The 23,199-nt window shown below is 41.6% G+C and overlaps 1 protein-coding gene across 6 annotated transcripts in view; it reads left to right on the top strand.

Moving 5' to 3' along the window:
- The window catches only part of TNRC18 (trinucleotide repeat containing 18), a 454,956-nt gene that overhangs the window by 383,651 nt on the left and 48,106 nt on the right, over nucleotides 1-23,199 (top strand). The window lies entirely within an intron of this gene.

The following is a 23,199-nucleotide window of genomic DNA, read 5'->3' as shown; positions in this document are numbered from 1 at the left end:
ACACACCTACTTATGTCTATTCTGAAAGCAAGACCCTGTTGCTGTCAGAATAAACAGGTCAGTGCTGCAGTTTGACATTCCTGCAAAGAAATCAACAATGGTTAACAATAAAACATTAACTCAATAAAACAACTTTATAATTGAAATATCTCTGCAAGGAAAAGTGTGTGGTGGTATGCCCACCATTAGAAAACCTCCCTTCATCCACCCACTTCTAATGGTTGGCACAGATGAAATGTGCCAACAAATATAAAATATATATGCCGAAGCATAGGGGCCATCCACCCACTGGCCACCCCAGGCCCCCATGCTTTGACATATATGCTCTTTTTTTAACTGCAGATGAAAGATCTCATGCAACAGCGCTGCCCACACTGATTTATGTATATTCTGAGATCAAGTTCCTGTTGCTGTCAGAATAAACAGGTCAGTGCTGCAGCTGAAAACATTCCTGCAAACAGAAATGGTTAACAATAAAACAGAAATAATAAAACAGTAAAAGTAGAACAATCACAAAAATGACAACAAAAAAACTATAACTATTTTTATTTTTTTATTTTTTGGGGGGATTTGTACTTTTAATTTTTTTTTAACTTTAACCATTTGAATACCGGGCAATTTTACACCTTCCTGCCCAGGCCATTTTCCAGGTTTCAGCGCTCTCACACTTTGAATGACAATAGTGCGGTCATACAACATTGCACCCAAACAAAAATTTTATCATTTTCTTCACACAACTAGAGCTTTCTTTTGGTGGTATTTAATCACCGCCGGGGATTTTATTTTTTGCTAAATTATCAAAAAAAGACCGAAAATTTTGAAAAAAAACACGTTTTTCTTTGTTTCTGTTATAAAGGTTTGCAAATAAATAATTGTTCTTCATAAATTTAGGCCAAGATGTATTCTGCTACATGTCTTTGGTGAAAATAACCCAAATTAGGATGTATTTTGTAGTTTGTAGGAAAGTTACAAAGTTCACAATATACTATGGTATAGATCTGAATATTGATCAATCCTGAAGTACTGACAGCCAATCTAATTTCTTGAGGTCCAAGAATGTCAGAACAGTACAGATATCCCCCAAATGACCCCTTTTTGCAGAGTAGACAGTCCAACGTACTTCATAAGAGGCATGGTGAGTTTTTTGAAGTTGTATTTTTTTTGTCATACTTTTTCAGAAAATGAAAAAATGCAAAAAATTTTCACTATTTTTTTTTTACATACTGTCACCAGTGCAGTACAGCGTCTTCATATAACTGGCATGGCGGTGATCAGGGACACTGACTGGTGACAGTATGAAAAAAATATATATTTGTTTTTTTTTTGTTTTTTTTTTAATGTTTTTTATTATTTTTAATTTTTTATTACTGTTTTTTCTTTTTTTTTAAGATTTGTTTTTCATATTTCACTATGTCCAAAGTAGTACAATGTTACCATAGTAACATTGTACTACTTTGGGGAAGTGATCAGTATTTTATTTTTTATTTTTTTTAACACAATTTGCTCATAGCAAAGAATTACTTTGGTATAAGCAAGCATTTACCTGAATGACATCGATTCATTCAGGGTTTTTTTTGTTTTTGTTTTTTTTTTGTGCTTAGCTGTGATTTGGCCACAGCTAATCACATGTGCATGTGATTAGCTGTGACCATGATTGGTCACAGCAGGTCACATGGTACCAGTAACGGGGCCGATACTCAGATCTGTCATCAGCCGTGTCCGAGGTACACAGCCAGTGACAGATTGCGCCGCTGCGTGGCTCTGCAAGCGAGAAAAGTGCGCATGTGCGGGAGGACGCCATTTGGCGTCCAACCCGGAAATCAAATACATTTTTCCGGCCGCCTTTTGGCTATTGGCCGGGCGTGTATTGGTTAAACATTTTTAAAACAAATGGTAGGGTCTCTCCAAATGCGATAGCCAGTTTCCTGACTACCTAACATCTTTCGAGACCCTGTGTAAATGTGCCCTGAACTGTGCCGTGCTGTACCCTATACTAATACTCCACTAGTGTATGGTAGAGGCAGAAGCAGGTCTTGACGCAGAGGCCAGGTTGGTCAGGACAGGAGGGACAACAAAAGCAGCTGTCATGCCTAATTCCATGTCTGCTACAGACACAACATCTTTTTTGGGGTCTTCTTTGGGTTGGGGTACCAGGAATGGTATCGGAAAAATGCCTCTCATGCAGCTGGTTACCTGCATCTGGGCTGGGGGTTTGGGGTGCAGCACCTTCTGGATACAAAAGGGCACTGATGATCTCTAACTAGAATTTTAGGTAGGATTCACTATGTCCAGTTGCTTTGTAGAGAACAAAAGCGTTATATAAAGCCAATTGAAATAAATAAACAGACACTTTTTTGTAGCAGCGTCTGGCTTTTCGGGAAACTACGTACGGCTTCATCATCTGGTCGTTGTAGTCCACCCCTCCCATGTTAAGGTTATACTCGTAGACACAGAGGGGCTTCTCAACAACACCAGCTGCCGTGGCAATTTGGATGGTCGTATCTGCATAAATGGAAGACAGGAGGTAAACATCCCGTTTGTCCTTTCACTTCACTGCGAGCAATTCTTTGTTTCTCAAGCAGGCTTTTTCCCCCTTTCTAAGGCAGGTATTTACAAGCCATTGGGGGAAACCCCGGCGATTAGGTCCTACAGTGCCACATGTGCAAATTCCCAGATTGAACAAATGTCTAAATAGTGGCACGCTTGAATAAAAATTTTCCATGTATAAGTTGTACCCCATATGGAAAAAGGATAACACCAAGTCCCAAACTATCTTGCCACTGCTCCCCATGTAGTCTGGGCATCCGGGGGGCTCCACATGACTATCTTTTCCCTCGTAAATCCGAAACTTACATGTATAGCCTGTTGCCCTCTCACAGGTCTTATACATCTTGACCCCATATCTGGCACGCTTGCTGGGGATATACTGTTTGATTACAAGGCAGCCAGAAAATTTAATGAGGGACTCATCGATGCAGATGTTTTATGGGGAGTATACACATCTGAAAATTTTTGGTTAAAGTGATTTACGAGGGGCCGAATTTCGTGGAGCCCGTCAAATTCAGGGTCACCCCGAGGACGACTGACTGTGTTGTCGTTGAAGTTCATAAAATGCATTATCGTCTCATATCTATGCCTGGCCATGGCAGCAGAGAACACGGACATGTGAACAAGCGGGTCTGTGGACCAATACAACCGCAATAGATTTTTTTATTAATGCCCATGTTGAGGGTTAGGCCCAAAAAATTAAATTAAATTAAATTCGGAAACCGTAATGGGTTTCCATGCGAATGGTCTGGCAAGGTTTGAATTTGGGCTGGCGGCGATAAATTGTCACGCATATAAATTGCTTTGATCCACAATCAATGCATAAAGATCAAATGTGAAAAACAGCTCAAAAACATCAACTGGAGTATTTAAATTTGCTGTTTCCACCTGAATTCCGGGTTGGGCAGTGAATGGACGGCTCCCCCTGTGCTACAGGATTGGAAAGCCGTGCGGCCAGTGGAGGAGTGAAGCAGGAGAAAGGGACCAGCTGAGGAGGACCTCGGAGGGAAAGAAGAGGCAGGTTGGTGCTCTAATTAAATAAAGTGCTGCCGGCTTATAGTTGCCTGCATCCCCCTGGCCGGCTGTTTGACCCTGGGTCAGGGAGACCCATAAATATCAGGACATTTACTCTTCTTCCCCAAGACCATCCCCAAGGAGAGAGAAAGGAGGTGGAAAGAAAGAAATAAAGTATCGGATACCCCGAGGAATCCCCCCCAGGACTGAGCAGCAGTGAAGGCCCTCCACATAAGCCTGGAACCACCGTCCTGAGAAGGGAAGGGTGAGTGAAAACTGTTGGGGGCTTATTGCATGGTGAACCCCTGAGTGATACAGGTGTCCAAGGGGTCAAAGAGGGGAGGATTCCCAGGGGATAGAAGAGAAGAAGAAAGGAGGCCCAGGTGTCCCAGGAGAGTAAAGGATATAGGAAAAATTGCAAGGCTATCAAGATATATAGAAGATATGAAGAACAAAGGTCCCAAGGGAGCAGGGCCCAAAGGGGCCCAAACAGGAACAATAAAGAAATTTACATCATATGGAAATACTACGCCAGAAAGGGCCCAAGGTGCAAAGGGGGAAATGGACACTAGTTCAGGAAACAGCCCTAGATTATCATGGAGCACGAACAGCAGCGGTAGCCAACAAATAGTGGAGGGCTTGGGAAAAAAGGAATTAGAAGGTGAACTACAATTACCAAATAAGAAGGAGATGGCAGAAATGTTTCAAAATCTGGAAAAAACGATAAAACATGAAATGACAGCTATTCGAAATGATTTAGGTCACCTTCTATTAAGAATGGAAGAAACGGAGGAGAAAGTTAAAATCCAGGCCCAGAAAATAGATAATTTAAGGGAAAGAATAAGCCAATTAGAAAATAACCAGAAAAAAATGATCTTTAGGATGGAAGTTCAAGAAAATAAAGAAAGAAGGAGTAATCTTAGAATACGAGGAATCCCAGAGTCTGCTAAAGGGGAAATACTATATGAACTAGTTAAAAAAACCCTAAACTCCATAAGAGATAAACCGGAATCTGATGGGATCGATTTGGACGGAGTGATTAGGGTAGGAAAGTTCAAACGGGCTAATGAGAAGGAAAGACCGAGGGACATAATTGTCCAGTTCCAAAATTTTGGGGCCAAAGACGAGATCTGGAAGAAGATCAAGGGAAGATCATTAATTAAGTGTGGAGACTTGACTATCCAAATCTATGCGGACTTAACAGTAGAGACCCTAAGGAGAAGGAGATCCCTGAAACCCCTGTTGGAGCAAATGAGAAAACAGAATGTGCAGTATAGATGGGGTACCTCAGCATTTCTGATTGGCTGGAAAAATGGGGTCACAGCGTATCTGAGATTTCCGGATGAATTAAGAGATTTCTGTGATAGACTGGACTTGCAAAGAATGGAGATACCTGGGTGGGAAGAAGAAAAAGAAGATATAGGAAACATAAATGTTATAAGAAAAGAGGACTGGCAACAGGTCGGGCTGAGGGAGGCCCCGGGGGTGGAGGGGGAGGAGAGGGAGAATTGAGTAGAAAATGAATTTTTTTTTTTTTTTTTTTTTTTTCTTACTTCTCTCTCTCGCCTCTGGCCTTCCCCCTCTGGATGCTGAGACCTGCTTGGAGGCTCCGATTAAGGCAGGGAGATAAAGAGTAAAGACTCTTGTTGAATCTAGATGACAGAGAGAGGGAATCGGGGCGGCTGGAGGAGAGGTGAACCGTACATAGGTGGAGCTGACGCCCCAAATTTTAAATCAATGGTGGAAATGGATCCACAAATGATTTGTAGGCAGTTTATAGGCCTAAAAACGGGTAGGGGAAAAAGAAGGGAGGATGAGAGGGGTGGTGGGGGGGGGGGGGGAGGGAGGGGGGGGGGGGGATGAGAGTTGGGTGGGAGGAAGGGAGGGGAGGAGGTATTGGGTCAATACTCTGCAGGACAGAAGGGATAAAGAGGAAGAGGCAATCTGGAAGAGAGATGGACTTAATTGGGAAAGATGGAAGAATTACAGTTTATAACCTATAATGTGAACGGGCTGAGTTGTCCAGGGAAGAGATTCAGGTTGTTTAATGAGTTACATCACAGGGCTACGTCAGTGGTATTTTTACAGGAGACGCATTTTGAGATAGAGGCAAACGTGAAATTGAAATCCAAATACTATCCAACATGGTACTATGCAGATTCTCCTATTAAAAGAGCAAAAGGGGTTGCAATAGGTTTGGCAAAGAACATGAGATTTGAGTTGGAGGATAGAAGAACCGACCCGGAGGGGAGGTTCTTATTTTTAAAAGGTAGACTTCAGGGGATTGAGTGTACTTTAGCCAATATATATTGTCCCAATAAAAACTCGGAGAAGTATATGAAGGGCTTGTTGAAAAAATTAATGGACTTTAAAAAAGGGCGCTTGATAGTAGCTGGAGACCTAAACTTTTGTATGGACCCACAAAAGGATAATACCTCTCCTGTGCAAAGAGAGGGGAGTAGGTCTCTGAGAGCTTTGAAAAAAGTGATGCATGAATATCAACTAGTGGATACCTGGAGAATAATGCATATGAAAGACAGAGACTATACCTTCTTCTCTAATGCACATGAGATATACTCGAGATTAGATTACATCTTAATAGAACATCAACTAATAGATCATCTGGTAAAAATTGACATAGAGACAAGGACGTTCTCGGATCACGCTCCGGTCGTGATGAAGTTGAGATGGGGAAGAAGGTGGACGGGAGGATTAGGGTGGAGGTTAAATGAGGTTCTACTTCTGGATGAGGATGTAGTTCAGAAAATTGAGAAAGAGATTAAGGTATACTTTAAGGAGAACGAAACAGAGGAAGTATCGATAGCTACAGTCTGGGAAAGTCATAAGGTATTCATAAGAGGAATCTTGATTGCGGCTGGAGCAAGGAAGAAAAAGGAAAGAAGAGAGAGGGTCAGTGGGCTCTTAAAAGAAATATTGGACTTGGAGCAGATCCATAAGAAGAAAATAACAAAAGATACGAGACAGAACTTACTGGATAAAAAAGAGGAGCTAGAGAGGCTGATGGATGAGGAGAAGAGAAGAGTATATAACAGGGTTTTGAATGAGAGGTATAGATGGGGAGACAGACCAGGAAGATATCTAATGAGAGCTTTGAATAAAAAGAAAAATAGGAATTATATAGAAAAGATAAAAAGTTCAAAGGGGGAGCTGGTCCACTCAAATAAAGAGATTATTAAAGTGTTTACGGAGTATTACAAAAAGTTATATAATATTAGCCCCCAAGACCCTCTAAAAGAAGCCCAAGAGGGAATTAAGAAAAAAAAGAAGACATACTTAAAAAATGCGGGATTACCAAAACTAAGTGAAGCACAGTTGAACTCCCTAGACGTAGAAATCTCCCAGGAAGAAATTAAAATAGCATTAAGAAGTACAGGAGGGGGAAAAAGTCCAGGTCCGGATGGCTATACAGTTAGGTACTATAAGAAATTTAGTGAAGTATTGTTACCCAAGCTGGAGAAATATATGAATGCTCTGGGAGGTGGGATGGAAGTGAGGAGAGAATCCCTACAGGCACATGTAGTACTTATTCACAAGGAGGGTAAGGACCCATCGCAGTGCTCCAGCTATAGACCTATCTCACTATTGAACACAGAGACTAAACTGTATGCAAAGGTGTTAGCAAACAGGTTGAGAGATCTGATGCCTGAATGGATCCACGGGGATCAGGTGGGCTTTGTACCGGGGAGAGAAGGTAGAGATAACGGCTTGAGAACCCTGATGCTTATTCAGAAGAGTAGAAGAGGGAAAGCCCCGGTGGTGCTCTTGTCAATTGATGCAGAGAAGGCATTTGATAGAGTGGACTGGGGCTTTATGATGGATAACTTAAAAGTGTTGGGGATAGGAGATAGAATGCGAGAGTGGATAAGTAAACTATATAGGGAGCCTACTGCAATCATCACGGTAAATGGGGAGAGATCAGAACCCATTGGAATGTCAAATGGTACAAGACAGGGCTGTCCTCTGTCCCCCCTGCTATATGTATTGTCACTCGAACCTCTGTTGTCAATAATAAGAAATAGTGGATCGGTAAAGGGAATTCAGATAGAATCCATAGAACATAGAGTAGCGGCCTTTGCGGACGACTTATTGTTCTACGTGGGGAATCCCCGAATAACTCTCCCAAATATAATGAAGATTCTGAAGGAGTACGGTGAACTATCAAATTTAAAAATTAATCCAACGAAAACAGAGATCCTGAATATTAATATATCAAAGAATGAAAAAGAAAAATTACAAAAAGAATTCCCCTTTATATGGAGAGAAAAAGAGATAAAATACCTAGGAATAAAACTCACTACCTCATCTAAGCATTTGTATAGATTAAACTATATCTCTTTGATAAATGAGATCAGGGAAGATTTAAAAAGACTAGAAGGAGGAAATCCATCCTGGATAGGACGTATAAACTTAGTCAAAATGGTAATTATGCCTAAAATACTGTATAGATTTCAAATGGTACCAATTAAAATTCCAGAAGCCTTCTTTAAGATAATGAAAAAAATGTTAACAAGATACATATGGAAGAATAAAAAACCTAGAATAGCATATGAAACATTGAGTAGGATTAAAGAGAAAGGGGGATTGGGTCTACCAGATGTCAAGAGATACTATAAAGCAGTGGTTTTGGCAAGAATATATGACTGGACATTTAACCATAAGGGGAAAAGTTGGGTAACAATTGAAAATGATCTTAGTGGCATTAGATTGAGTCAGATGATATGGGTCCCACCACAGTTCAGGGGAACCAAAGAAAGCACAAGTATTTACACTTTAAATGTTTTTAGGGTATGGGACAATTTACATAAAAATATGAAATGGGAATTTAATTCAATATTAATGCCTCTCACGAATTCTGAGTACTTTCCTCCGGGAAAGAACAAGATATCGGGGAGATGGTTTAGAAAGGAGGATACCCAACTGAGAGATGTATTGGTGGAGGGGGAATTGAGATCACTTAAAGAGTTAATAGAGAAGAAGGGAGACATTTTTATTAGAATGGATGAGTGGAAATACCATCAATTGAAAAGTTTTATTGGAAAACTACCGAAACCTTTGAGAATAAAACAGGAGTGGAATATGTTTGAAAGGTTGTTGGAGACACGAAGGGATGGGAAGCACGGTATTTCAAAAGTGTATAGAATACTCACAGAATTAGACACAAAAACAAAGTTAAACTTTATGACAAAATGGGAAAGAGATATGGGAGTTGGGTTTGATGAAGATAGACAGAGAAAGATGTTTAGATTGATACACGATAATGTTAGTATGAGAGAGGTGGAGGTTAATTATAAGTGTGTGACACGATGACACATCACACCGAGTGTAGAACACAAGATGAATGGGGAAAGTTCAAATATGTGTTGGAGAGGATGTGGAGATATAGGCACGGTGTTTCACATATGGTGGGAATGTCCGAAAATCCAGGCTTTTTGGAAGACAATAGTCAAGTTGATTAAAGAAATAACGGAAATTGACATAGGATTAGACCCAACGACGTGTCTCCTACACAATGTGGAGACATCTGTAAATAAATATAAAGATTCAGGTATTTGGTACTTCTTGAATGCGGCGAAAGGGCTGATACCCAAGTTTTGGCGGAAAGTCGAGGTACCGAAGGAGGTGGACTGGATTAACAGAGTAAACCAGATAGGTAGAATGGAAAGATCATATCATATGCAGGAAGATAGAATGAGAGTTTATCTCAGGAGATGGGAAAAGTGGGAAAGAGCAGGATTGAAAGAGAAATATAGGAAAACATGAACTACGATGTTAACAAAAAATTAAAAAGCCTCAAGAGAATAGAATGGGTTAGAGTCTGCAGAGGGGGAGGAGGGGTGGGAAGGAGGGGTAGTGGGATGGGAAAGAAAAGAGTTTTTAGTAAGGGAAAGGCAGAAATGTTATAAATGTCTATCTGTATGAGAATTACTTCCCTTTTTGAGTTTTTGTATTAACATGAAAAATTTAATAAAAATTTAAATTAAAAAAAAAAAAAATCCTGAAGTACTGACAGCCAATCTAATTTCTTGAGGTCCAAGAATGTCAGAACAGTACAGATATCCACCAAATGACCCCTTTTTGCAGAGTAGACAGTCCAACGTACTTCATAAGAGGCATGGTGAGTTTTTTGAAGTTGTATTTTTTTTGTCATACTTTTTCAGAAAATGAAAAAATGCAAAAAATTTTCACTATTTTTTTTTTACATACTGTCACCAGTGCAGTACAGCGTCTTCATATAACTGGCATGGCGGTGATCAGGGACACTGACTGGTAACAGTATGAAAAAAATATATATTTGTTTTTTTTTTTTTTTTTTTTAATGTTTTTTATTATTTTTAATTTTTTATTACTGTTTTTTCTTATTTTTTAAGATTTGTTTTTCATATTTCACTATGTCCAAAGTAGTACAATGTTACCATAGTAACATTGTACTACTTTGGGGAAGTGATCAGTATTTTTTTTTTTTTTTTTTAACACAATTTGCTCATAGCAAAGAATTACTTTGGTATAAGCAAGCATTTACCTGAATGACATCGATTCATTCAGGGTTTTTTTTGTTTTTGTTTTTTTTTTGTGCTTAGCTGTGATTTGGCCACAGCTAATCACATGTGCATGTGATTAGCTGTGACCATGATTGGTCACAGCAGGTCACATGGTACCAGTAACGGGGCCGATACTCAGATCTGTCATCAGCCGTGTCCGAGGTACACAGCCAGTGACAGATTGCGCCGCTGCGTGGCTCTGCAAGCGAGAAAAGTGCGCATGTGCGGGAGGACGCCATTTGGCGTCCAACCCGGAAATCAAATACATTTTTCCGGCCGCCTTTTGGCTATTGGCCGGGCGTGTATTGGTTAAACATTTTTAAAACAAATGGTAGGGTCTCTCCAAATGCGATAGCCAGTTTCCTGACTACCTAACATCTTTCGAGACCCTGTGTAAATGTGCCCTGAACTGTGCCGTGCTGTACCCTATACTAATACTCCACTAGTGTATGGTAGAGGCAGAAGCAGGTCTTGACGCAGAGGCCAGGTTGGTCAGGACAGGAGGGACAACAAAAGCAGCTGTCATGCCTAATTCCATGTCTGCTACAGACACAACATCTTTTTTGGGGTCTTCTTTGGGTTGGGGTACCAGGAATGGTATCGGAAAAATGCCTCTCATGCAGCTGGTTACCTGCATCTGGGCTGGGGGTTTGGGGTGCAGCACCTTCTGGATACAAAAGGGCACTGATGATCTCTAACTGGAATTTTAGGTAGGATTCACTATGTCCAGTTGCTTTGTAGAGAACAAAAGTGTTATATAAAGCCAATTGAAATAAATAAACAGACACTTTTTTGTAGCAGCGTCTGGCTTTTCGGGAAACTACGTACGGCTTCATCATCTGGTCGTTGTAGTCCACCCCTCCCATGTTAAGGTTATACTCGTGGACACAGAGGGGCTTCTCAACAACACCAGCTGCCGTGGCAATTTGGATGGTCGTATCTGCATAAATGGAAGACAGGAGGTAAACATCCCGTTTGTCCTTTCACTTCACTGCGAGCAATTCTTTGTTTCTCAAGCAGGCTTTTTCCCCCTTTCTAAGGCAGGTATTTACAAGCCATTGGGGGAAACCCTGGCGATTAGGTCGTACAGTGCCACATGTGCAAATTCGAAGATTGAACAAATGTCTAAATAGTGGCACGCTTGAATAAAAATTTTCCATGTATAAGTTGTACCCCATATGGAAAAAGGATAACACCAAGTCCCAAACTATCTTGCCACTGCTCCCCATGTAGTCTGGGCATCCGGGGGGCTCCACATGACTATCTTTTCCCTCGTAAATCCGAAACTTACATGTATAGCCTGTTGCCCTCTCACAGGTCTTATACATCTTGACCCCATATCTGGCACGCTTGCTGGGGATATACTGTTTGATTACAAGGCAGCCAGAAAATTTAATGAGGGACTCATCGATGCAGATGTTTTATGGGGAGTATACACATCTGAAAATTTTTGGTTAAAGTGATTTACGAGGGGCCGAATTTCGTGGAGCCCGTCAAATTCAGGGTCACCCCGAGGACGACTGACTGTGTTGTCGTTGAAGTTCATAAAATGCATTATCGTCTCATATCTATGCCTGGCCATGGCAGCAGAGAACACGGACATGTGAACAAGCGGGTCTGTGGACCAATACAACCGCAATAGATTTTTTTATTAATGCCCATGTTGAGGGTTAGGCCCAAAAAATTAAATTAAATTAAATTCGGAAACCGTAATGGGTTTCCATGCGAATGGTCTGGCAAGGTTTGAATTTGGGCTGGCGGCGATAAATTGTCACGCATATAAATTGCTTTGATCCACAATCAATGCATAAAGATCAAATGTGAAAAACAGCTCAAAAACATCAACTGGAGTATTTAAATTTGCTGTTTCCACCTGAATTCCGGGTTGGGCAGTGAATGGGGGAAGTAAGTGTGATTCAGAATTTGTGGGCTGCCAATCGGGATTTGCAAGCACATCTGGAAGGATACTAGGGGCTCTACGGGCCTGTCTGCGAATTCTTGGTGGCCGCGGGACACTACTTGTGCTTGTCACCGCACAAGCTTGTACTGCACTTATGGGACTCGCCACGTCACCAAGTGATACTGCAGTGCTGGTATGTATAAGACCAGGATGAACTAGGCCGCTGGTGCTCGCCAGTTCATCAAAAGGTAGAGCGGCACTAGTACTGACACTCTGCTGCATATGAGAGTCATCATGCGTTTGTACCACCTCAGCACCCTGGGAATGGGGTCAGGTACACCTGATCTTAGCAGGGACCTCTTCTCCGTCGTCTGAGCTATCTGTCAGGGTGCCGCTGCTGTCTACAGGTTCGTATTCTGAGCCCGATTCTGTCAGGGAGTCTTCCCTTTCGATCTCACCTGACATGCTCAGAATCCTGTAGGCCTCTTCACTAGTGTACCTTTGCTTGGACATTTTGGGCACTAAATTTATAGTTACCTAGTGCAACTCACCGGAAAAAGAGCGCCTGGCTGTCGGACTGCTTGAACCGCTACAAAAAATTTACCGACAAGTGCTAACAGAGATCAGGCCTGATTCTGTGAACACTGCGGTTTTGTGTGTAATGTATCAAGTGACAGTTATCTACTGACACTGCACTTGCTGGGGGAGAAGGGGGGGGCGGCATAGGGGCTAAACGCAGGTGCTGGCAGGCGTCGGGGCTGATCCCGCTGACGCTGCGTTTTTGGGGATACTATAGTAATGTGAACGCTGGTATAGCGCTGATCTGATCAAAGATATTGATCCAATCAGACACTATACTAGCAATGGAGGGTTAGCGTGCAAGTAAGCATGTTCCTGGCAATCAAGGGGTCAAATGTGATTACTTGTGTACTAGCGGCAATCTGATGCTATCTGGGAGGGGCGCTAACTGACGCTAACACTATCGGAAGTCACTAATTACACTAATACAGTGATCAGTAAAAATCTGTTCACTGTAATCAATGACACTGGTGACAGGGCAGTGAAGGGGTTAACTGGGGGGGGCGATCAAGGGGTTAAATGGGATTACTGGTGTACTAGCGGGCAAACTGGCGCTATCTGGGAGGGGCGCTAATGTTATCGGCAGTCGCCAGTGACACTAATACGGTGATCAGTAAAAATCTGTTCACTGTAATCAAGACACTGGTGACAGAGCAGTGTAGGGGTTAACTGGGGGGGGGGCGTTCAAGGGGTTAAATGGGATTACTGGTGTACTAGCGGGCAAACCGGCGCTATCTGGGAGGGGCGCTAACACTATTGGAAGTCGCCAGCGACACTGATACAGTGATCAGTAAAAATCTGTTCACTGTGATCAATAACACTGGTGACAGGGCAGTGACGGGGTTAACTGGGGGGGCGATCAGGGGGTTAAATGTGACCTAGGTGTGTTCTAACTGTGGGTATGTGCTGTTTTACTCACGATTTGTATGTCTTCTTCTCTCTCTGGGATGGAATGTGCCCAGGCAGAGAAGAATGACATCATATCCTGTCCTGTGTAACTGTCAACACAGAACAGGATAGGACAGGGACCGATCATCCGATTTCATCCGGACATCACTGGCTGAAACCGTGTGATTGATCCCTCGGGGATCAAATGGTGAAAGCCGTGGGTCGGCGGGGGCGCATGCCCCACCTGCCCACGAAAACCTCGGGAGCGCGGAGCATGTTTAAAAACGTGGTTTTGCGCAACCGTGCCGCCCTGCCACCGTTTTAATGCAGTGGCTGGTCGGCAAGAGGTTAATCAGGATTCTAAGTGTGGTATTTGCATATGGAATCTATTGCTGTGAAACTACATCATGCATTCAAAGGAGCTGTCCAAGCAAATGAACCAGGCCATTGTTAGGCTTCAAAAACGTTTGGTACATTCTGAGGAAAGAAGAACGCATTGGTGAGCTCAGCAACATAAAAAGGCATGGACGTCCATGGAAGACAACAGTGGTGGATGATCGCAGGATCCTCTCTATTGTAAAGAAAAACCCATTCACAACATCCAGACAAGTGAAGGACACTCTCCAGGAGGTGGGCGTATCATTGTCAAAGTCTACAATCAAGAGATTACTTCACAAGAGCAAATACAGAGGGTTCACCACAAGGTGCATACCATTTATAAGCCTGAAGAATAGAAAAGCCAGATTAGATATTGCCAAAAAACATTTTAAAAAGCCAGACCAGTTCTGGAAAAGCATTCTTTGGATGGATGAAACGAAGAATAATCTGTACCAGAATGATGGGAAGAAAAACGTGTGGAGAAGGTTTGGGACAGCTCATCATCTGTAAAACTTGATGGAGACAGTGTGATGGCATGGGCATGCATGGCTTCCAGTGGCACTTGGTCATTGGTGTTCATTGATAAGACAGAAGCAGCCGGATGAATTCTTCAGTGTTTAGAGGTATACTGTCAGCCCAGATTCAGCCAAATGCAGCAAAGTTGATTGAACGGCGCTTCACAGTACAGGTGGACAATGATCCAAAACACACTGCAAAAGCAACCCAGGAGCTTTTGAAGGAAAAGAAGTGGAATATTCTGCAATGGCTGAGTCAATCACCTGATCGCAACCCAATTTAGCATGCATTTCACTTGCTGAAGGCAAAACTAAAGGCAGAAAGACCCACAAACAAAGAACTGAAAACAGCTGCAGTTAGAGCCTGGCAAAGCATCAGAAAGGAGGAAACCCAGTCTCTGGTAATATCCATGGGTTCCAGACTTCAGGCAGTCATTGCCAGTAAAGGATTCTCAACAAAATATTAAAAATTAACATTTTATTTATGATTATATTTGTCCAATTACATTTGAGCCCCTGAAAATGGAGGGACTGTGTATAAAAATGGTTGCAGTTCCTAAAATGTGAACTTGATATTTATGTTCAATCCCTTGAATTAAAGTTGAAAGTCTGCACTTCAAATTCATTTGGATTGTTTCATTTTAATTTGTTCTGGTGGCAGACAGAGCCAGAAGTATGAAAATTGCGCCTGTGTCCAAATATATACAGTGGATATACAATGTCTACACACCCCTGTTAAAATGTCAGGTGTCTGTGATGTAAAAAAATGACAAAGATGAATCATTTCAGAACTTTTTCCACCTTTTGATATGACCTATAAACTGTACAATTCAATTGGAAAACAAACTGAAATCTTTTTTGAGGGGGAGTAAACATAAAAAACAAAAATATTATGGTTGCATAAGTGTCCACGCCCTCTTATAACTGGGGATGTAGCTGTGTACAGAATTAAGAAATCACATTCAAAATCATGTTAAATAGGAGTCAGTACACACCTGCCATCATTTTAAAGTGCCTCTGATTAACCCCAAATAAAGTTCAGCTGTTCTAGTAGGTCTTTTCTGACATTTTCTCAGTTGCATCCTACAGCAAAAGCCATGGTCTGCAAAGAGCTTCCAAAGCATCAGAGGGATTTCATTGTTAAAAGGTATCAGTCAGGAGAAGGGTACAAAAGAATTTCCAAGGCATTAATTATATCACGGAACACAGTGAAGACAGGCATCACCAAGTGGAGAAAATATGGTGCAACAGTGACATTACCAAGAACTGAATGTTCCTCCAAAATTGATGAAAAGACGAGAAGAAAACTGGATTGAGAGGCTGCCAAGAGGCCTACATCAACATTAAAGGAGCTGCAGGAATATCTGGCAAGTACATGTGACCACAATCTCCCATGTTCTTCATTTGTCTGGGCTATGGGGTAGAGTGGCAAGATGGAAGCCTTTTCTTATGAAGAAAAACATCCAAGCCCAGCTACATTTTGCAAAAACACATCTGACATCTCCCAAAAGCATGTGGAAAAATGTGTTGTGGTCTGATGAAACCAAGGCTGATTTTTTTGGCCATAATTCCAAAAGATATGTTTGGCGCAAAAACAACACTGCACATCACCAAAAGAACACCATACCCACAGTGAAACATGGTGGTGGCAGCATCATGCTTTGGGGCTGTTTTTCTTCAGCTGGAACTGGGGCCTTAGTCAAGGTAGAGGGAATTATGAACAGGTCCAAATACCAGTCAATATTGGCACAAAACCTTCAGGCTTCTGAAGCTGAACATGAAGAGGAACTTCATCTTTCAGCATAACAACCCAAGGCATACATCCAAATCAACAAAGGAATGGCTTCACCAGAAGATTAAAGTTTTGTAATGGCCCAACCAAAGCCCAGACCTGAATCCGATTGAAAATCTGTGGGGTGATGTGAAGAGGGCTGTGCACAGGAGATGCCCTCGCAATCTGACAGATTTGGAGTGTTTTTGCAAGGAAAAGTGGGCAAATATTGCCAAGTCAAAATGTGCCATGCTGATAGACTCATACCCAAAAAGAGTGCTGTAATAAAATCAAAAGGTGCTTCAACAAAGTATTAGTTTAAGGCCCCATGTACACGGGACACTTCTGAACGATGGAAACTGACTGCTGGAAAACATAGGTTAAAAAACGTCTGTTTAGCTGCGTTTGCATAATGCGTTTTTGCGTGTTTATGCGCGTTTGCATTTAGAAGCGTTATTTTAAGATAAGCACAGGAGAACCTCCCAAATGCCCAGATTGCACTGAAAAGTGGTAAATTATTAACTATTTCAGACTGTTTCAGAGAAATACAGAGAGTAGAAGCAGAGAGAGCAGTAGGTGTTGAGATTAGCTTAGGCGTGAGTTGCTCATTAACATTTCTTTTGTTTCCAAGGGTGGAAAAGGTGCCTGCTGCAGTGAGTCATTAAGGTCACCTTGGCAGGGGGTGTGCATGAGGAATTTGAGATGTGAATTGTCATTAACATATCTTTTGTTTCCAAGGGTGGGAGAGGTCTGAGGTGTGAATTGTTCATTACAATGTGTGACAAGCTTGGTAGGAACATCCTGTGTACAGTGTTTTGTCCAGCTGAGTACCTTGAAAATGCTTTGCATGCACTTTTCATGATGAAAAAAAGGCTCTGGAGAGCATTGGGAACTGGAAGAGTTAAAAAAAAAATTTCAAACGCGTATAAATGCGATTTGCCGCGTTTACACACATTTACAGGCATTTTGCGTTTGAAACGCTGATAAAATCAACTGCTGAATGCAAGTTTTCTGCGTTCAAAAAGTCTGTAAACTCAAATGCCTGTAAACAACTGTAAACGAAGATGTGTGCATGGACACATAGGAAAACATTAGGGTGAGTTCAGGGGCTGCTGAAAAAGATGCTGAACATCTCCTAAACGTGAGTTTATCAGCTTCCGTATACATGAGCCCTAAGGGTGTGCACACCTAGACACCATATTATTTTAGTTTTTTATTTTTACTTCTCTCCATCTAAAAGATTTCCATTTGTTGTTCAACTGAGTTGTACAGTTTACAGGTCACATTAACTGCCTCCTACCCGCCATATAATACAATGACGGGCGCAAGGTGGTTCTCTCGTTCTGGGAGGACGTCATATGACGTCCTCCCATTCTAACCGCACATGCGCGGCTCCAGGAGCGCGCAGCGCAGCAATCGGCGGTGCGCTGTGTCCCTCGAGCACAGCGGATCATCAATCAACGGAAAGAGCCGAAGATGTCAGCTCGGTCATGTGATCAGCTGTGTCCAATCACAGCTGATCACATGTAAACAGGGAAATGCTGGTTATCGGCATTTCTCTTCTCACGAGCTGTCACGCTGACAGCTCGAGAGGAGAGTCGGTAATCGGCATTCCTCGGAGGGGACATGTACACAGATCATCAGAGCACTGATGATCAGTGTAGCCCCAGCAGTGCCACCTGTCAGTGTCCATCAGTGCCAGCTGTCAGTGCTCATCCATGCCAGCTGCCAGTGCCACATTTCAGTGCCTACCAGTGCACATCAATGCCACATATCAGTGCCCATCTGAGCTGCCTTTCAGTGTCACCCATCAGTGCCAGTCAGTGCCACCTATCAGTGCCAGTCAGTGCCACCTATCAGTTTGCACCAGTGCCCATCATTGCTGCCTATCAGTGCCACCTATCAGTGCCAGTCAGTGCCGCCTATCAGTGCCAGTCAGTGCCGCCTATCAGTGCCATATATGAGTGCTGCCTTTCAGTGCCCATCAGTGATGCCTGTCAATGCCCATCAGTGCCACCTACCAGTGCCTCCTCATCAGTGCCACCTATCAGTGTCCATCAGTGCAGCCTATCAGTGCCGCCGATCAGTGCCCATCACTACAGCCTCATTAGCGCACATCAGTGAAGGAGAAAAATCACTTATTTACAAAACTTTTTAACAAAAACTAAGAAAAAACATTTTTTTTTCAAAATTTTCAGTGGTTTTTGGTTTGTTTAAGAAAAAATAAAAAACCCTGAGGTGATTAAATACCACCAAAATAAAGCTCTGTCACAAACAAATTATAAAAATTTCATATGGGTACAGTGTTGCATGACCGCGCAATTTGTCATTCAAAAATGTGATTGCGCTGAAAGCTGGAAATTGACCTGGACAGGAAGGGGGTATAAGTGCCCTGTAGGCAAGTGGTTAAGGTGGAAAACGTTCTGAAATGATTTATCTTTGTCTCATTTTTTCCATCCATTTTTTCCATCCATTCCATTTATTTATATCCACCGTATGGACATAACTGTATGTGTTCTATTACTTTAGCTGGTGGTGCATCAGAAATGCACAACATTGAAGTTTGGTTGTGTATTTTCTGGTTTTGTGTGTTCTATTACTTTATCTTGCCACATATCAGAAATACATATTAAAATCTGTGTCTCTCTGTTTTATACTGATACACTGCTTTATTTTGCTGCATGTCATACAAACACATCAGTGAAGATTATGTTGTATCTCTTCTGTTTATATCTATTGCTAAAGTCAGAGCTACTTCAGTATTGCTAATTAAGACAGCACTCATTGACTAACATGGGATTTCACATGTCATGCGACTTGGGGTCTCACAAGTCAGCTCCCAAGTTGCGACAGTGTAAAATGAGCCTAAAGGCTGTTGTCCTTGTTGGTCATATTGATTATATTGCTTTTCCTTGCTACACATCAGAAATACACAATATTGAAGTTGTGTCCTTTCTGTTTATATTTATTTTACTTTAGCTGGTGGTGCATCACACATACACAACATGTAAAGGTAATGTTTGTGTCTTTTCTGTTTGACATATTGATTTATCTAGCTGCACTTCAGAAATACACAACACTGGGGGTTATGCTTGTGTTTTTTTCTGTTTATCCGTTGTATCTTACTGCACAGCAGAAATGCACGGAATGTTATGCTTATGTCTTTTCAATCTGTAATTGTTATGTTGCTTTATCTGCCTGCACATTAAACATACACAACAGTGAGGTTTATCGTGTGTATTTTCTGTTTTATGCTAGTTAGATTGCTTAGCTAGCTGCACATCAGAAGTACACAACATGGAAATTAGGATTCTGTTTTTTCTATTTGTTGGATTATCTTGCAGCACATCAGAAATGCACCACATGGGAGCTTGTGGGCTGTTCTGTCTATGTAAGTGTTTTCTCATGTGGCACACCAGAAATACACAACATTGGAGTTTCTGCTTGTTTCCTTTTGGTGTAAATATATATGAATGTTCTGTTGCTGCTATGGACTTAGTCTCTGGAAGCAGGTTTCAGACATCAGGCAGGACACCTGATATTTGTGGTATAGTTCCTATCATTATTTACACAGCTCCTTTCTATTTATCTGCATTTAGCTGCAGGTGTATAGGGAGCTTCGGTGTATATATAGCATATTAATAGCTGACCCACCAGTATACAGGTGTGAGGAAACCATAGGTATGGGCGTACTTTGGGTACTACCTGTCAAGCCTTTTTTGAGCCCATGAATTAGCTTCTTTCACATCTATTGCCCACCTACAAAGGGTGTCAGGGAGCCTTTCCTAAATAATCCACCTGAACAGAGTAGTGTTAAGCAGCGTCCTCTTTGTCTGCCCAAAGTAATTTCCTTGTTTCACAAAATGAGTTACTTAGTCCTTGTTACTTAGTCCTTCATGGGGCCCTGAGAAGTGGTTACGGGCTGGAAAGGCCATGATTGCTAGATGGCTTAGACAGTTGACCTCTCTAACCTACAAAATTCAGAGTTTTTCTGATTCCATCAGCTTTAAGAGCACACTCCACTAGATTCGGCAACAGGGCTGAGAATGCAGATCATCAGTGGAGCAGATTGGCAGATCAGCCTTAGGATCCAGCCAAGATACCTTCATCAGGTGTTATAAAGTGAAGGTACACTCACAGCAGGACCTGACTTGTGGCAGGATGTTTTGCAGGCAGTGGTGCCACCCTAAGGTAGGCCTGCGGTTACTGGATTATCCTCTCAGGTATGCCATCCTGGAAGGTGATAGGAGAAAAACAATTGATTTACTGATAACGGTGTTTCTGGGAGCCTTCCAGGACGGCAGGCCTACTTCCCACCCTGTTAAGAGGGGGAGAAAACTCCTAAAAGCAGTAGGTGGGAAGTAACTATGTGGAATTATTCCCCTTGTGGACCGGTTTCAGGAGTTACTTTATTACAAAGGGACAAGGGGCAGGGTGGAGACTTATAACAGCGGTCAGTTGAGTGTGTGTCCTGTAGGGAGGAGCCTCTCATCTCTCACATGTGCTGCCCTGGAATATTCTCAGAAACACAGTTACTGGTAAGTCTAACTGTTGGTTTTTACCTTCATGCACTCTCTGCATTAAGATAAAAAACCCCTTTTAATTGTAATACATCCCCAGCCACCCCTAAATACTCACCTAAGCTCGATTTCTATCCAGCACTCTGCACATCTCCTGCAACTATTTTCCCCTTTCCCTGCTCTCACAGGCTTGGCTGACAGCAGCAAGACCTATTAACCCCTGCTGATTTTGCTATTTCACCTGCTGTTGGATACATCAGAGCTACAGCCTCTGGAACTCTGTTAGCGCCTGGGTGATTGCGATTCCCTAATCCCGGACAATCTATACTCTTTTACCTACTTGTCCTTCAGATTTGCCCCCCTTCATGACCAGGCCATTTTTGCTATGCGGCTCTACGCTACTATATCTGACATTTGCGCAGTCATTCAACACTACCCAAACGAAATGTATGTAAATTTATTTCACACAAATAGTTTTCTCTTAGTGGTATTTGATCACTTCTGTGTTTAATTTTTTTATTATATAAAAAAAAGACGATTTTGAAAAAAAAAAACAATATTTTTTACTTTCTGCTATAAAACCTATCCCATAAAATTTTGAAAATAAAATAAATTTTGGCCAAAATGTATTCTAATACATGTCTTTGGTTAAAAAAAAAACAAATCCCAGAAAATGTATATTGATTGGTCTGTGTGAAAGTTATATTGTCTACAAAGTATGGTATATATACTGGAATTTTTTTTTTATACTATTAATGGTGGCAATCAGTGACTTGTAACGACCTGCGATAATGTAGTGGCCAATCTGACACTGACACTTTGTGGGAACTAAATGCCACTGACCTCACCAGTGCCATTATTACAGTGATAAAGGCTAATAATACACACTGTCACTGTACTAATGACACTGGGCAGGAATGGGTTAACATCTGGGGCTGTTAAGGGATTAAAGATGTGACTAACAAGTGTGTGTGTGTGAAAAACAAAAAAGATACGAGCGCTGGATAAACAACCAAAAAGCGACTTGCATGAAAGGCAAACACCAGGAGCCTCAAACTACAATATATCAAACAACCATGCAGCGCTAGTTAGACATAATATTGCATGCAAATCCTCATATGGTGCATATAATAAAAGTGCATATAGTGAATGGTAAAGTGAACACCACTTAATAAAATAACCTAAAACGTCCAGGGATAATAATGATGATAAATAAGTGAGTAAATAAATAAATAAATGAAAATCTTCAACAAGAGAGTTCCTGCGGTGTATGATGTAAACCAATTTCAAGGTAAAAAGGTGACACAGTAAGTGACTTCTGTGACCATATTCTTCCTACAGAAATGAGTGTAGATTGCACTAACCAGAAAGCGCAATGGTAATGCGCATTTGAGTGTTAACCAACTCCTGGTCATCCGGCTAATGATACTGGAACTGGATCACAGAGAGTGGTCATCTGGCCTGCATCAGCTGGGCAAACATCTCAACCTCAGGAGCTCCAGGTAGCAGCGGACGTGTAGTCATTTCACCACCGGGGGGAGTCTAACCAATCCTGATCTGGCCACCAGATCATCCCAATAAGCCTTCCTTGAGTGAGCCAATTCCTCAAAATTTCTTCACCATTGATTCCCCCAGTTGTACCCCCCCTAGTATGTATGATGCATGCATATTCTTACAGGATACGGGTTTTACTCCTCTCTTCTCTGTATCTCTATTGCTTGCTAACAAAGTAAAGTGTAGGCACGGTGGACCCAGTGAAGACGTTTGCCAGTATCCAATCACCTGCGGGTAGTGGCATATAACCCACATTCTGTGAATCAATTTCTGGGTCCTGTACTGTACTCCAAGATAAGAAATTTACAAGAATGTCAAAATGCCTCTTTATTTCCGATAACTTATAGATAAACAGCAAAAATGACATTTGTTGAGTCTGTAAACATACAAAAAAAAAATAATAGAGAATAGATGGATTTCACACATTTAAAGTTTTGGCGCAAAATGAAAGGTGATAGACATTGAATGGATATTTCAATGAAATGTGCATATACTTCCAATCACAATATTAATGGTCTGCTGTAATTTATGGGCACTGACCTAGGCCTGAGTAAATAGTGTATATACATTCTCTTACTGAATATGTAAATAGTTTAATGTTCTTAGTCTGAAAGTCCTCATGAAATAATTAATTTTCCTCAAGAACCTTAATTAACCTTGCAGTAGAGAGCTTGGAATGCACAACTGTGTGTTCCTAGTTCTTGGGCATGATGTCAAACTGAAAATCTAGTCTGTGTTATTGTCAAGTAAGCTGACACATACTAGGCATCAAAGCTTCAACAAACTCTGGTCACAAAAGGGTTAAGGTGCATTAGTAGTTATAATAAAGTGTATTACTCTTGGTATATAGTTCAAAACAAAAATAAACCCTGTGATTGCGGTAGAGAGATGACACAAAATTGCAGCATTGGATACTCCCGTTTTGGGTATTTGTACAGTTTAGAATGTTGGAAAGGGTATAGGGGGATAGTTT

Source organism: Staurois parvus, unplaced genomic scaffold (assembly GCF_062004578.1).
Source record: "Staurois parvus isolate SC_StPar_1 unplaced genomic scaffold, SC_StPar_1.0 ptg000353l, whole genome shotgun sequence".
Taxonomy (NCBI): Eukaryota; Metazoa; Chordata; class Amphibia; order Anura; family Ranidae; genus Staurois; species Staurois parvus.
Note: the sequence above shows the minus strand (reverse complement) of the source record. Positions and strands in the feature narration are given on the sequence as shown.